The sequence below is a fragment of the Pundamilia nyererei genome, unplaced genomic scaffold (assembly GCF_000239375.1).
Source record: "Pundamilia nyererei isolate P.nyererei 1_Seehausen unplaced genomic scaffold, PunNye1.0 scaffold00115, whole genome shotgun sequence".
NCBI classification, from domain to species: Eukaryota; Metazoa; Chordata; class Actinopteri; order Cichliformes; family Cichlidae; genus Pundamilia; species Pundamilia nyererei.
Window position 1 is genome coordinate 1,892,160 of NW_005187516.1, and position 11,978 is coordinate 1,904,137.

The window sequence follows — 11,978 nt, forward strand, 5'->3', positions numbered from 1 at the left end:
CCTGGCTTATGTACAACAACTCCTGACCTTGCAAAGGTCTCCGCAGTGAGCAAAAGCCAGTCCAAGATCCACAAACGTGTAGCCTCCCCATGGCCACTCTCCCCGCTCTCTGCCTCCAGCCTTCATCATAAATATCCTCCTGAATCTCTTTTTTTACTCGTTCCAAATCTCTCAGCTAGGTAACAAAAACATGACCAAGAAGTAGGGCCAAAGCACAATCTGTATTTAAAAGACTGGTTTTAAAATGAATTGTACTACGACACCGCTCATGCATAATTATAAATTCTTACATACTTTCTCATTTTTCTTGAATGTCAGCAGTGTGGGCAATGAACAGAGTCCAACACAGGTCGAAATACAAACAATGCTATACTGACAATAATGCAGAGACAAGCTAATTAGCTAATTCTTGGGAAAGCAGTTGCTGCTGAGTCCCCCTACATATCAGTTATTTTAACAAAATATTCAATGTTATGAGATACACACGCTTGACTGATTAGATCACCCAAGTTCATCTTTTGTTCTAATTTCTCTTTTTAAATCTAAACCTGCCCCAAAGGACGAGATGCTAAAATAAAGAGAACAACACTGGTCAAAAACAGATTTTTAAACCGCAGAGACTGCTGGTTTTGCACAGGAAAATCAATATCAGAAGGCTGTTCCTGATACTTTATGCATTCGGCATAATAAACTCTCCCAGAAGGAATGCAGAAAATGTACGAACATTTGGTTTGTATTTCTTTGGTCCCATAAGATTACCATCTGTGAGGCTGTCTCAGTCTCACCATCTCTCCTCTTCATCCAGGCGTGAAGTTGAATCCTGAGGAGTGTCAGGATAGCACCGACAGATATGTGGAGGAATACAGTATATATTTCTGCCTGCAGCATATTCTTCTTCTTTTTTTGCCATGTCAGTGTCGCTCCATTGTTGAGAATTAACAGACTAAGAACTAGCCAGCTGAACGTGAACACTATTAAGGATGCAATGTGTAAGAATAACACTGACAAATTATATAAAACTGAGAACAGACAGGGCTGGCACAGTGGTTGCAATGTTTAGCACCGTGGGTTCACAACAAGAAGATTCAGGCTTTGAATCCTTGAGCCAGAGGGAAAGGCCCTTCTGTGTGGAATCGCACGTTCTCTCTGTACCTCTGTGACTGCTCTCCAGATACTCATCCGCAGTCCAAAAACATGCTTGCTGGTTTAACTGGTGAATCTAAATTGGCTGTGGGTGTGAAAGGTTGTCTATCTCTCTGAGTTAGCCCTGTATGGGCTTCCTCCAAAAGCTCTTTGGGTCCTCCTCCCATTCTAAACTCCTCCTTGATAGCCGGTCAAGATAAGACTGATCAATTGGTAACGTGTGATCTTAAGAGCTCAAAAAAAAGGAAGGCGAAAAAAAAGGAACATGTAAAGACATTTTAGTTCTTCTTCAGTTCTGCAAAGAAAAAGTGATGAATCCCAGGTAAGTCTACCATGACCTGGATGAATGAGAGACTATGCTGGCATAGTGTAACGTATAAGGCAGCGGTCTCCAACCTTTTTTGCGCCACGGACCGGTTTATGCCCGACAATATTTTCACGGACCGGCCTTTAAGGTGTCGCGGATAAATACAACAAAATAAAACTAGTAGATTTATTCATAACACACGTGAAAAGACCCAGGAACACCGAGTTAACGATAAAAACGATAACAAAATAACGCTGAAAACCGATAAAAACCCTGAAAACCATACATTTCACACCTGAGCCTCAACTCTCGCGGCCCGGTACCAAACGACTCACGGACCGGCACCGGTCCGAGGCCCGGGGGTTGGGGACCGCTGGTATAAGGTACAGTTTAAGTTAAAGCTTACTCAAGCCAGCGTTGCCAACTTAGCGACTTTGTCGCTATATTTAGCGAGTTTTCAGACACCTTAGCGACTTTTTTTCTGAAAAAAAAGACGTGAAAGCGCGTATCGCTTTTGCTCTCAACAAGCAGCGGGTGCTGTAACGCAGTCAGTTCTTCTTTTACTCTTATGCTGTTTTGTGGATCACAAGGTTTAAAACTACTTATAAACACACACACAAAGTAACTCCACCAGAGTGCCTATTTCGGGTCACTTGCCGGTCCAAGCTTGGGTAAAGGAGCAGGGTTGGAATTGTGACATTAAAAAAAACAATAATTGCTAAAATAAATTAAATTTGTAGTTCTAAATAAACTCTGAATGCATTTAGGACGTTTTTTTACTCAATTTATGGCTCTTCCACGATGTTATTTCTCTCTCCAACAAGGTAGGTTACAATTAGATTAGCATGACCAATTATGCAAATTAGGCAATGACGTCATTTAGCGACTTCTAGCGACTTTTAGGACAACCAATAGCGATTTTCCTTACTGAGGAGTTGGCAACACTGAATCAAGCTCAATTAATCACTATAGCCTTGCTCAGTTATTAGCAAGACAAGGGGTCAGAGTGTTGTCAACAGTTATGCAAGATGGTTTTCTTTCTTCAAACCTAGCTAACTGATGTAGTCTAAAGGCTACATCAGTTAGCATGTCAACAAACAACTAACTAGTACTGTAATAATTATTCTTAAACTGGTTTAACTGCTGTGAGGGCACGAGACAGAGTGAGATGGAGGATCTACTGAGTCACGTTCTCTCACAGTGAATCCTTTGTACCTAACCCGCTGTAAGGTCCACATGTGTTAATTCACTTCTTTATCACTCTCTGACACACGATACGTTATTGTCTTTTGCAGGGCTCTGGCTGCAACTGTGTTTCTATCGAAGGTGAAAGTCCAAACAGACTGAAACACTCGAGCTGCTGCTGCTGTGTACAGATAAGTCTGACGCCACACGTCAAATAAACACAGCAGCTTTCCCAGGAGGTGAATGGGAAAGCTGAAAGAATGGAGAGCAGCAGAGATGGTGAAGATTAATCTTTTTTTTTTACATAAAAAAGGGAATGGAAAACAAGATATACACCTAAGGAAGGCAGGTGGTGTGATGTCTTCATGGTGAAAATCCCCAGAGGGTGGCTCTAGAAACATATAAAGTGCGGGAGTTCATGTGTGGAGGAGAGATGCAAGTGGGGAAAGAAGGAGCACCGCTGTGAAAAGAATAAGTCTTCCAGACAGCATAAATCAATGCAGACGTAGATATTTAACATCTGTTAAATGTTATCCAAAGCGCACGCAGATACACACGAGTACAATGCACATATGTGAAAGCGGAGGGCGTGTTTTCTATCGTAGACCATGTTCTGTTTTTATTCGAAGCCTTAATTCTTGTGTTTTTCTGCTTTTGTGCCGTGTGTTCACTCACAGCAGCCGTGGATGTCAACCAGCAGCACCCTTTCATGTGCAATATGTGGAATATTCCTGCTTGGCACCTTAATATCAGCTGGAGAAAATCTGTCATATTTCCAAGAACAGCAGCAGAACAACAGAAACTTGTTATTCCATCAGAGAGGTTTTTCAGCAGCATGCTATTCAGTGAGCCCTCTGTTCTTCTCTGTGTGTGGTGCTTGTAGAAAACGAGCGGGTTTTCTCTCTGTTAGCGGTGTGTTCTGCTGCTCATGATTAAGACCTTTAGACAACAGACACATACATAAGAGATTGTGCTGACCTCTAAGAGGATCATTAAAGAGGGAAAGGCAGAGAGGAAGATGGCCTTAAGGAGACTAAACACGCACACATGCAGATGCAATAGCACAGATACACAGATGTGCAAATGCACTGCATCCTGGCTAGCCTGAGGGCAGCGGTTTAGTCATTTCACTGGTGCCTAGTTGATGTGAGGAGTGTTAGAGGGGCACAGTGCCTCCTTTATGTTTCAGAACAGAGGGGAAAATCAAACCCTGGAGATGGTTAGAGGGCGTGAAGCACAGAGAAAAAGCCTGGAGAGAAGACAGAGCAGTGAGAGAGAGAAAAGATGCATCAGATAAAATACAAGCAGGACAAAGAGAGAAAGGAAACATGGGAGACATTTTGTAACAGGCGATTCTCTAATGAGAGATATAACTGTGCTGAGTCCTATCAATGTGGGAGAACCTTCAAATTGCAATATATGTGCAGGCCTTTTCAAGCTGGATCCCTCTGAGAGACAAGGAGGGTGTTGTAACTGTAACAAAAAAAAACAAACAGTGATGTGCTTTTTTTAGTGAAAATTACAAAATATGCCAAAAAGTTGATTAAAAATTCCTGTGGAAGCCTAGCCGTAAAGGTATACAGGTGCTCCAGCTAAAGTGCATGGCTGCTTTTATGCTCACTGGTATGCTCTGCTATTTTGGTGTTGCTTCAGCCAGTTATACACCTCTTGATTTCTGCAACCTGATGTGTTGCACTGCTGCCACAGCTGTGTTGGAGTCACAGGTGTACGATCGTGATTTTATTGTCATTTTAACAATATGCCGGTGCAGGAGCTCCAAGTCACAGATTATACATCGGGAGATGGTGAAACATTAGATTTTGTGGAAAAACTAAGCGGCCAGCGCATAGGGTGTACTGGTGCCTTTACAGTGGCCAAAAAAGCAGGACAAGGAGGCTGACAAAATGAACAAAAGGAGCAGAGCCTTTACTTGGCTGTTGCAAAACTCCAATAAACAAAGTCTGAAAGGAAACATAACACAGGAATGCACAAAGCACAAAAAGACAGTCTGACAAAGAACAAATGGAAAGACAATACATAGACACAGGGATGATTATGCAATGTAGTCCAGGTAGGAAGAGGCCATCAAGAGGGGGCAAATATTCACAAGGAAGGAAGCCAAAAACCGTATAAGCACATGAGCACTTTCTGATAGCAGGATTGGGATAGAAGCAAACATTTTGGACTTTGCTATCTGGTACTGATGCAAATGTTCAGGTCATAAATCACCAGAGTTTAACTCAGTCATCAGCTGGGTACCCTATAAAAAACTGATCTTTCATTCATCTTTCATTTCTTGTTTGTCCAATTTTGATTTTTGGTTTTTGGTCGTCAGACTCCTCAGATTAAGGGGAAATCGTTTGCATGGTTAAATTATTATGACTTAGGGCTCTGAAGTGGGCACAGGCCATAATTCATAAAAGAACACTAACTGCACTTTTTGCTTGATGCAATGATGCACCTAATAATCTTCTGAGGCTGTGGCAGAGACAGCACTACTCTGCATTTTCTCAAAGGGGTGGCAGAGATTGGATGGGAAGATAAAGCTCTGTGAGGTGTGGCTCTGAAGAAAATGAAGGACAAGCTAGTTTCTAGGGATGACACAGACTCATCCCTTCAAGCTGGGCTCAGACTCAGATCAAAATGGTTCCCAGTTCCCAGTATGCCATGTAGCAAGCTCCCAGCTTCCGCTTCCTGGCGAAGCAGGCTGGGAGTAACTTCACCAGAAAGTAAACACATTCCACCTGGAACATCAGACCAACCCAATTCAGATCAGCAGAGGAATGCATTCAGATGCAAAGTAGCAGCAAAGAAGACATACTGGTGAGTGGAAGGCCCTGAGTGAAAGTGGTTATCCCAGCTGGGCATTTGTCAAAGCTGGGAAGGCACCTAAAGTGCCAGCTGATCGAGGAGAGAAGGACAACCGCTGCCTAAGCAAAAATCCTTAGTGATGCCAAATGTGTCAGAAGTATCGGAACAGTTGAGACGCATTTTTTTTAAACACCGGGTCTCTGTGGCTTTTAAACCCCAAAACACGCTGCACCAAAAACTGGTCCACCCCAAGGATCAGGTCCCCCGACACAAACAGAGTAACATAGTGTACGCTGTTAAGTGCCAGGCGGATTGCCAGGATTTGTACATCGGGGAAACCAAACAACCTCTGGCGAAGCGGATGGCACAACACAGAAGAGCTACCTCGTCAGGCCAGGACTCTGCAGTCTATTTACACCTACAGACCAGTGGACACTCTTTCAATGATGAGGATGTACACATCCTGGACAGGGAGGAACGCTGGTTTGAGCGCGGAGTCAAGGAGGCCATTTATGTGAAAAGGGAAAGACCATCTCTGAATCGAGGAGGGGGCCTAAGGGTTCCATCTTTTCCCAGGGTTTTTTTTTTTTTTTAAAGAAAGACAAGACACTGTACCCATACATTGACTACCATGAGTTAAATAGCATTACTGTCAAAAGTAAATCCCCTTTGCTTGCCATTAATTCTGCTTCTGAACCTGCGCAGGATGCCACTGTCTTCCCCAAGTTGAATCTGCACAATGCCTGGTAGGAATCAGAGAGAACAACAAATAGAAAAATTCCATCAACAAATCATTCAGACACTTTGATTATCTGGTAATTCCCTTCGGTTTAACTAATGCACCTTGCTGTGTTTCTGTTGTCAGTTCTCCGTGATGGCTAAGCTGGTTTGTTTTTGTATATCTGGACAGATATAGCTGACATCCTGTTTTTTTTCTGTAAAACAGGCAACACGGAAACTTTTAAAGCACAAATTATTTGTAAAAGCAGAGAAGTGCGAGTTTCATGTGTCTTTGTGAGCTTAATGGGTTATATCATCAAGAGTGGGCAGGTAAAAGATGACTAAGGGAAGGTGAAAGCAGCTGTTAAGTGGCTGCAGCACGCCAGTCAATAACATCTCAGTTTTGGGAGTACGCTCAATTCTACCTGAGGAATCTCAGGAATTACACCGTTAACTCTAGTAACTTCTGTCAGAATTTATTCCACTGTCAAAAAAAAAAAATTCAGTTCAGATCCAATCCTTGTTCATCCTAACCGTACTGGTCCAGTCATTGTTAATCTCAGAATTGTTGATTATTGTTAATCACTATCCAGAGTGGATAACAAAAAATGGATCCATGAACCTTATAAGCCTTTTTCTGTCACAGTCTCTCCCCAGTGAATCCTCTATTCATCTATATGTGTGTGGTGCTTGTAGAAAACGAGTGGGGTTTCTCTCTGTTAGCGGTGTGTTCTGCTGCTCATGATTAAGACCTTTAGACAACAGACACATACATAGGTGCTGATGTCTAAGAGGATCATTAAAGAGAGAAAGGCAGAGAGGAAGATGGCCTTAAGGAGACTAAATACGCACACATGCAGATGCAATAACATAAATATACAGATGTGCAAATGTACTGCGTCCTGGCTAGCCTGAGGGCAGCGGTTTAGTCATTTCACTGGTGCCTAGTTGATGTGAGGAGTGTTAGAGGGGCACAGTGCCTCCTTTATGTTTCAGAACAGAGGGGAAAATCAAACCCTGGAGATGGTTAGAGGGCGTGAAGCACAGAGAAAAAGCCTGGAGAGAAGACGGAGCAGTGAGAGAGAGAAAAGATGCATCAGATAAAATACAAGCAGGACAAAGAGAGAAAGGAAACATGGGAGACATTTTGTAACAGGCGATTCTCTAATGAGAGATATAACTGTGCTGAGTCCTATCAATGTGGGAGAACCTTCAAATTGCAATATATGTGCAGGCCTTTTCAAGCTGGATCCCTCTGAGAGACAAGGAGGGTTTTGTAACTGATGTATTTTTTAGTATACGTGATAAAATGTGCCAAACATTGGGTGACAGTTCCTATGACAGCTTAGCCATAAAATGTGTTTGTATGCTCCAACTAAAGTGAACTGTCAGCATAAAGAGGAGGACATAAAAGCAGGACATGGAGGCTGACAAAAAACGAACAAAAACAGAGATCCTTTTTTGGGCTGTTTCAAAAGTCCAGTAAAAGAAACAAAGAACTGTAAAACACGTCCAACATCGCAGCTTCTGCATTAGTGCATATTCAATACAAACAAACAATTGGTGGATGAATCGAGCTTGAAATATAGCTCTAATAAAGTAGCAAATAATTACTCTTTATAAACCCATCACACCCTCTTGGATAAGGACACACTGAGACACATACAAACATATTTCAGCTGGTAATCAGTTGGTCCTGCACCTAACAGAGCATGCTCAGAGGTCGTGTTGTGTTCTCAGTGAGCTGGCCTCACGTTGACACTGAATCTTTGCTTGTTCAAAAACAACCCGGCCCTTTGTCCTCACAGGACCTGAGGATAAATAAAGACACCCACTTTGGGCGATGAGAGGAGTTCTCCACACACTAACCAGCACATGCCGAACGCTCTCGTAAAAAAAACGGACAATGCTGAAAGGAAGGATTCAGATGCTCTTTGCTTTAAATTGTAAATCTTTTTATTGGGACATGAGTCACAGTTAGACAAGGAGGGTGAGAACCTCTTACTAATAGCCTATAAGAGACAATAAAACATGAGCTTGAGGGTAAAAGGCTATAAAGAAGTATTTATGTAGACTACTTAAAATAAGAGGCAGTTGAGTTGGAGTTTTAGGGCTATTTTTTTAAAGACTCTTGAAAAAAAAATCTCAAAAATACAGCTATGACTCTTCATTTCACATTACTTGAAATATCTGCAAAAGAAAAAAATTGTGGGCTTGACAAAATAGCATCGAATTTGCATATTTAAACTAATAACCAGGATAATTGAAAGCACTTTAAATAATATTAATCAATAGGAAAGTTTTCTGATGTTACCTATCAAACCTTTGTTTTTTGTTTTTTTTAAACCGCTAAATTATTTTTACAAAAGTACAAATGTATGGAGTGCAGAGAGATCTGTTTATGCAGCACTTACAGCCTGACTTGTAAGAATATGAAAACAACTGTGCAGAAAATCTCCGTTTGTTTTTTTTATCCTGTTTACTTGTTGCATCCCCTGATTTATGCAATATTTTTCACTTGACATTATTTATAATTTATAAAGCGCTTTGAGTGCTCAGAGTAGAAAAGCGCTATATAAGAACCAGTCCATTTACCATCACTTGTGAGATTGTGATATTACTTAAACAAGTAATTTCATTGTTTCCCTAATTATTCAAAGGTAGAGTTAACAAGTCATGCCACTTATCATTTAATTTATTATCACCACCCAAGCTCTGCCACCTCCTAACTGTCAGTTCCTTCCCTCCACCTCAATCTGTGTGAGTCCTGGTAGTGGTACCGTGGGGTAAACTGTGAAAGCAAGCCAAGTAAGCACAACATTCATCTAAGTCAATTTGGAAATGAGCAGGAGTGTGTTCTTTGTGGTATCTAACCAACTGTGATCAGGGGACTGCATATGCGAAAACCCTCCTCACATGCCCATTAGAAAATAAGCTGGCAACCTCCTGACAGCAAGAACAAGAACTCCTTTATTTATTGTGTTTGGCTCGACATGAGAAGGTCACAAAGAAACAAAACGGAGTGTTCAATGACTTAAAAGTGATAAAGCCTAACATGTGTGATACAGTGTAGAAATATTCCCTTTGTATATGTTTCTCCTGTAATGGGTTTAAATTGTATTTTATGGTTCATTGTTTTTTAATGGCTAATTTAACTTCGGCCCAAGAGCTGGGAAAGGAAGGGAAGTCTAAAGTCCAGTCACGGTAAAAAAAACAAACAAAACCAAACAAATGATTTTTTTTCTGCCAGTTTGAACAAAAACTAAGCCAAAATGCAACATTAGTGTGTAAAAAACACAATTCATGAGTCTTTTTCAGTCATTCCGTTCTAGATTTACAGCTGTTTTCAAACTCATTTAACTGTGGCAAGACCAAAATTGGGCTAAGCTTTGGCCGTTAAACAGACGGCCTCACATTTGACCCTAGAACACTTTGGTATACCGAGCAGTTCATGGTCGACTCAGTGACTGCAAGATGTCCAAGTTCTGTAGCTGCAAAAGAAACCCAAATCATCAGCCCTCCACCACCGTGCTTGACAGATGGTATGAGATGCTTGTGCTGATATGCTATGTTTGGTTTTCACAAAACATGCCACTGTGCATTGTGGCCAAATATCCACTTTGGCCTCGTCTGTCCAAAGTAAATTGTTCTACAAGTTTTGTGTTTTTATTCAAATGTAACACTTTTTTAGAGGCTTTCTCTCTGCAACCTTTCCAAACAAGAATTTTGTCATGAACTTTAACATTCAGCATACCAACTAAGGATATGTGAAAGTGAGTGTATTTTCTATTTACCATGGTCCCTCTAACATCTTAAAAATTGAGACTTATCCAATAATTGTCAGTTACCGTGTTCACTTCACACAGGGTATCACTCAATCAATATTTAACCAGATCGGGGTTTTTTTTTTATTTTTATTTTTTAGAAGTTAATAAAGAAGTGGAGGAGTGACATAACATGTTTATCCTTGTTAAAGAGAAAAAGCAAAAACAGCCAGTGCAAATGGGCTGATATCAGCATAGGATGGAGGGTTTGGGTGGGAGCGACACACAGATGCACATAACTGATAAGTAGCTACTTAAACAGACAAATTTAAAAAATAATAGGTTCAACCACTAAAACTGGAGCACAAGCTTCTCACACGGTCTGTGCCTTACAGCAAGTCACATTACTTACCATATAATTACATGTAATTACATGAAAATGCTCCGAAAGCCACAAACACCATAAACAAGGTCAAGAAGTCATGTTGAGTGACTCGTGTGGAAGTAAGGCCTAGTATGTCTATCAACAAAAACATGTCAATCAAAGCAGCCACACCTTCAACTTTATCCTTTAACAAAATCCAAACGGCTGAGCCACAAAAAATTATGAAAGGGGTACAATATCAGAACTAAATACTTTTTGTACATTTGTACATGTCAATGTGGAACAACTTGCTTTAGGTCTCATGTGGCCACTCCAGGAACTCTGGGAATTTTTCACAGATGGAAGTTGGCCCATGGTGGCAATATCAAGAGTGGTATCAAGAGGTGTCATACAGACAGTGGTTTTATAAGACTACTAGCAACATCTTTATCTCATCTTTACCCTCAACCCATCAGGATGGTGTTTAAATGTGACAAAATTTAACTTAAAACATAGAACTACTGATCTTAAAGTTCAAACTGATATTAAAATACTTTGTTTTGGACACTAAATTACTTTATTATGTGTAAACGTGTGTGGCAGTTCTCAACAAATTTCACTGGTGAAAGTTTGAGACTCATGGAACCATTTTTTGGAGTTTGTGTGCAGACTCTTAGCTGTCTGATAGTATGACAGGAATATAACTGTTGGGGACATATATTAAATGAAATACCATCATGTCAGATATTGATAACTTGCACAGTTAGAGGAGAAATCCTTTAAACAGGCCAGATAAAACTGTGATGGTGAACCTCTGTAGGAATCCTAATGAATGTATTTTTTATTGTGAGACATAAACTACCACAAAACCACAGCGTGAACAGTTCACTCCTGTGAACTGATTTTACCACGTTTCTTTCATTAATGCTGGTGCACTTTGATGAATAACGTGAACATCCTGCCTATCTTCCCTCACTCCCTCCTCTAAATAAAAAGAGGAGGGGTTGGGGGTTGCGGGGTGTGGAGGAGTGGGGCAGGGATCAACCCTGCAGACTCTTGAGTGTACACCCAGACTCAGCGCAGTACTGGAGAGGAGAGCACAAGTAGAACTGCTGACTGGAGCCACTGTAAGTTTTTTCATTAACTTTGGCCCCAGTGACAGAGAGGACTGCTGCTGTTGGAGATGACTGAACTGTCACTGTTGGAACAATATTCCTCTGCTTTAGGAAATGTTCTCTGTTCTGAGAGCCTGAGAGTTACTGAGGAACTTTAAACTAAGAGACGCAGATATCGGAGAATTCCCACTTCAGAGTTTGGTAAGTAAGAACTTTAACAAGAGCAACTGGAGAGCATTAACTGACTCATTTAGGGACTGTGTTAAATTAACTGTTTAATCGATAAAAAGGGGGAAACCTACAGCCTTAGTGTATTTATGTCTTCTTTCACTCATCCGTTGTTAATTGAATAATCTAACAGTTGTATTTTCCTTGTTCAGGGTAGGAATTCTAAAAACAGCCTTGTAATTGACCCCTGAACATTTAGTACAATGATGCACAAACATCCACGAGAAGTGAAACTAACCAAAAGGCATTTTTGAATCTAAGGGGACTTTGACATCCTTCTACATTAGATACAAAGGTAAGCTGAAATAAAAACACTCTGCCTTATGCCTTATTCTCTCTCT

The 11,978-nt window shown here is 40.9% G+C and overlaps 1 protein-coding gene across 1 annotated transcript in view; it reads left to right on the plus strand.

Annotated features, from left to right (window-relative positions):
- Nucleotides 1–11,338: 11,338 nt before the first annotated feature.
- Nucleotides 11,339–11,978, plus strand: part of ednrba (endothelin receptor Ba) — a 7,806-nt gene continuing 7,166 nt past the window's right edge. Inside the window, exons 1-2 of the mRNA XM_005741999.2 lie at nt 11,339–11,610; nt 11,790–11,932. The gene's annotated coding sequence lies outside the window, so the exon portion shown is untranslated. The remainder of the gene's footprint in view (nt 11,611–11,789; nt 11,933–11,978) is intronic.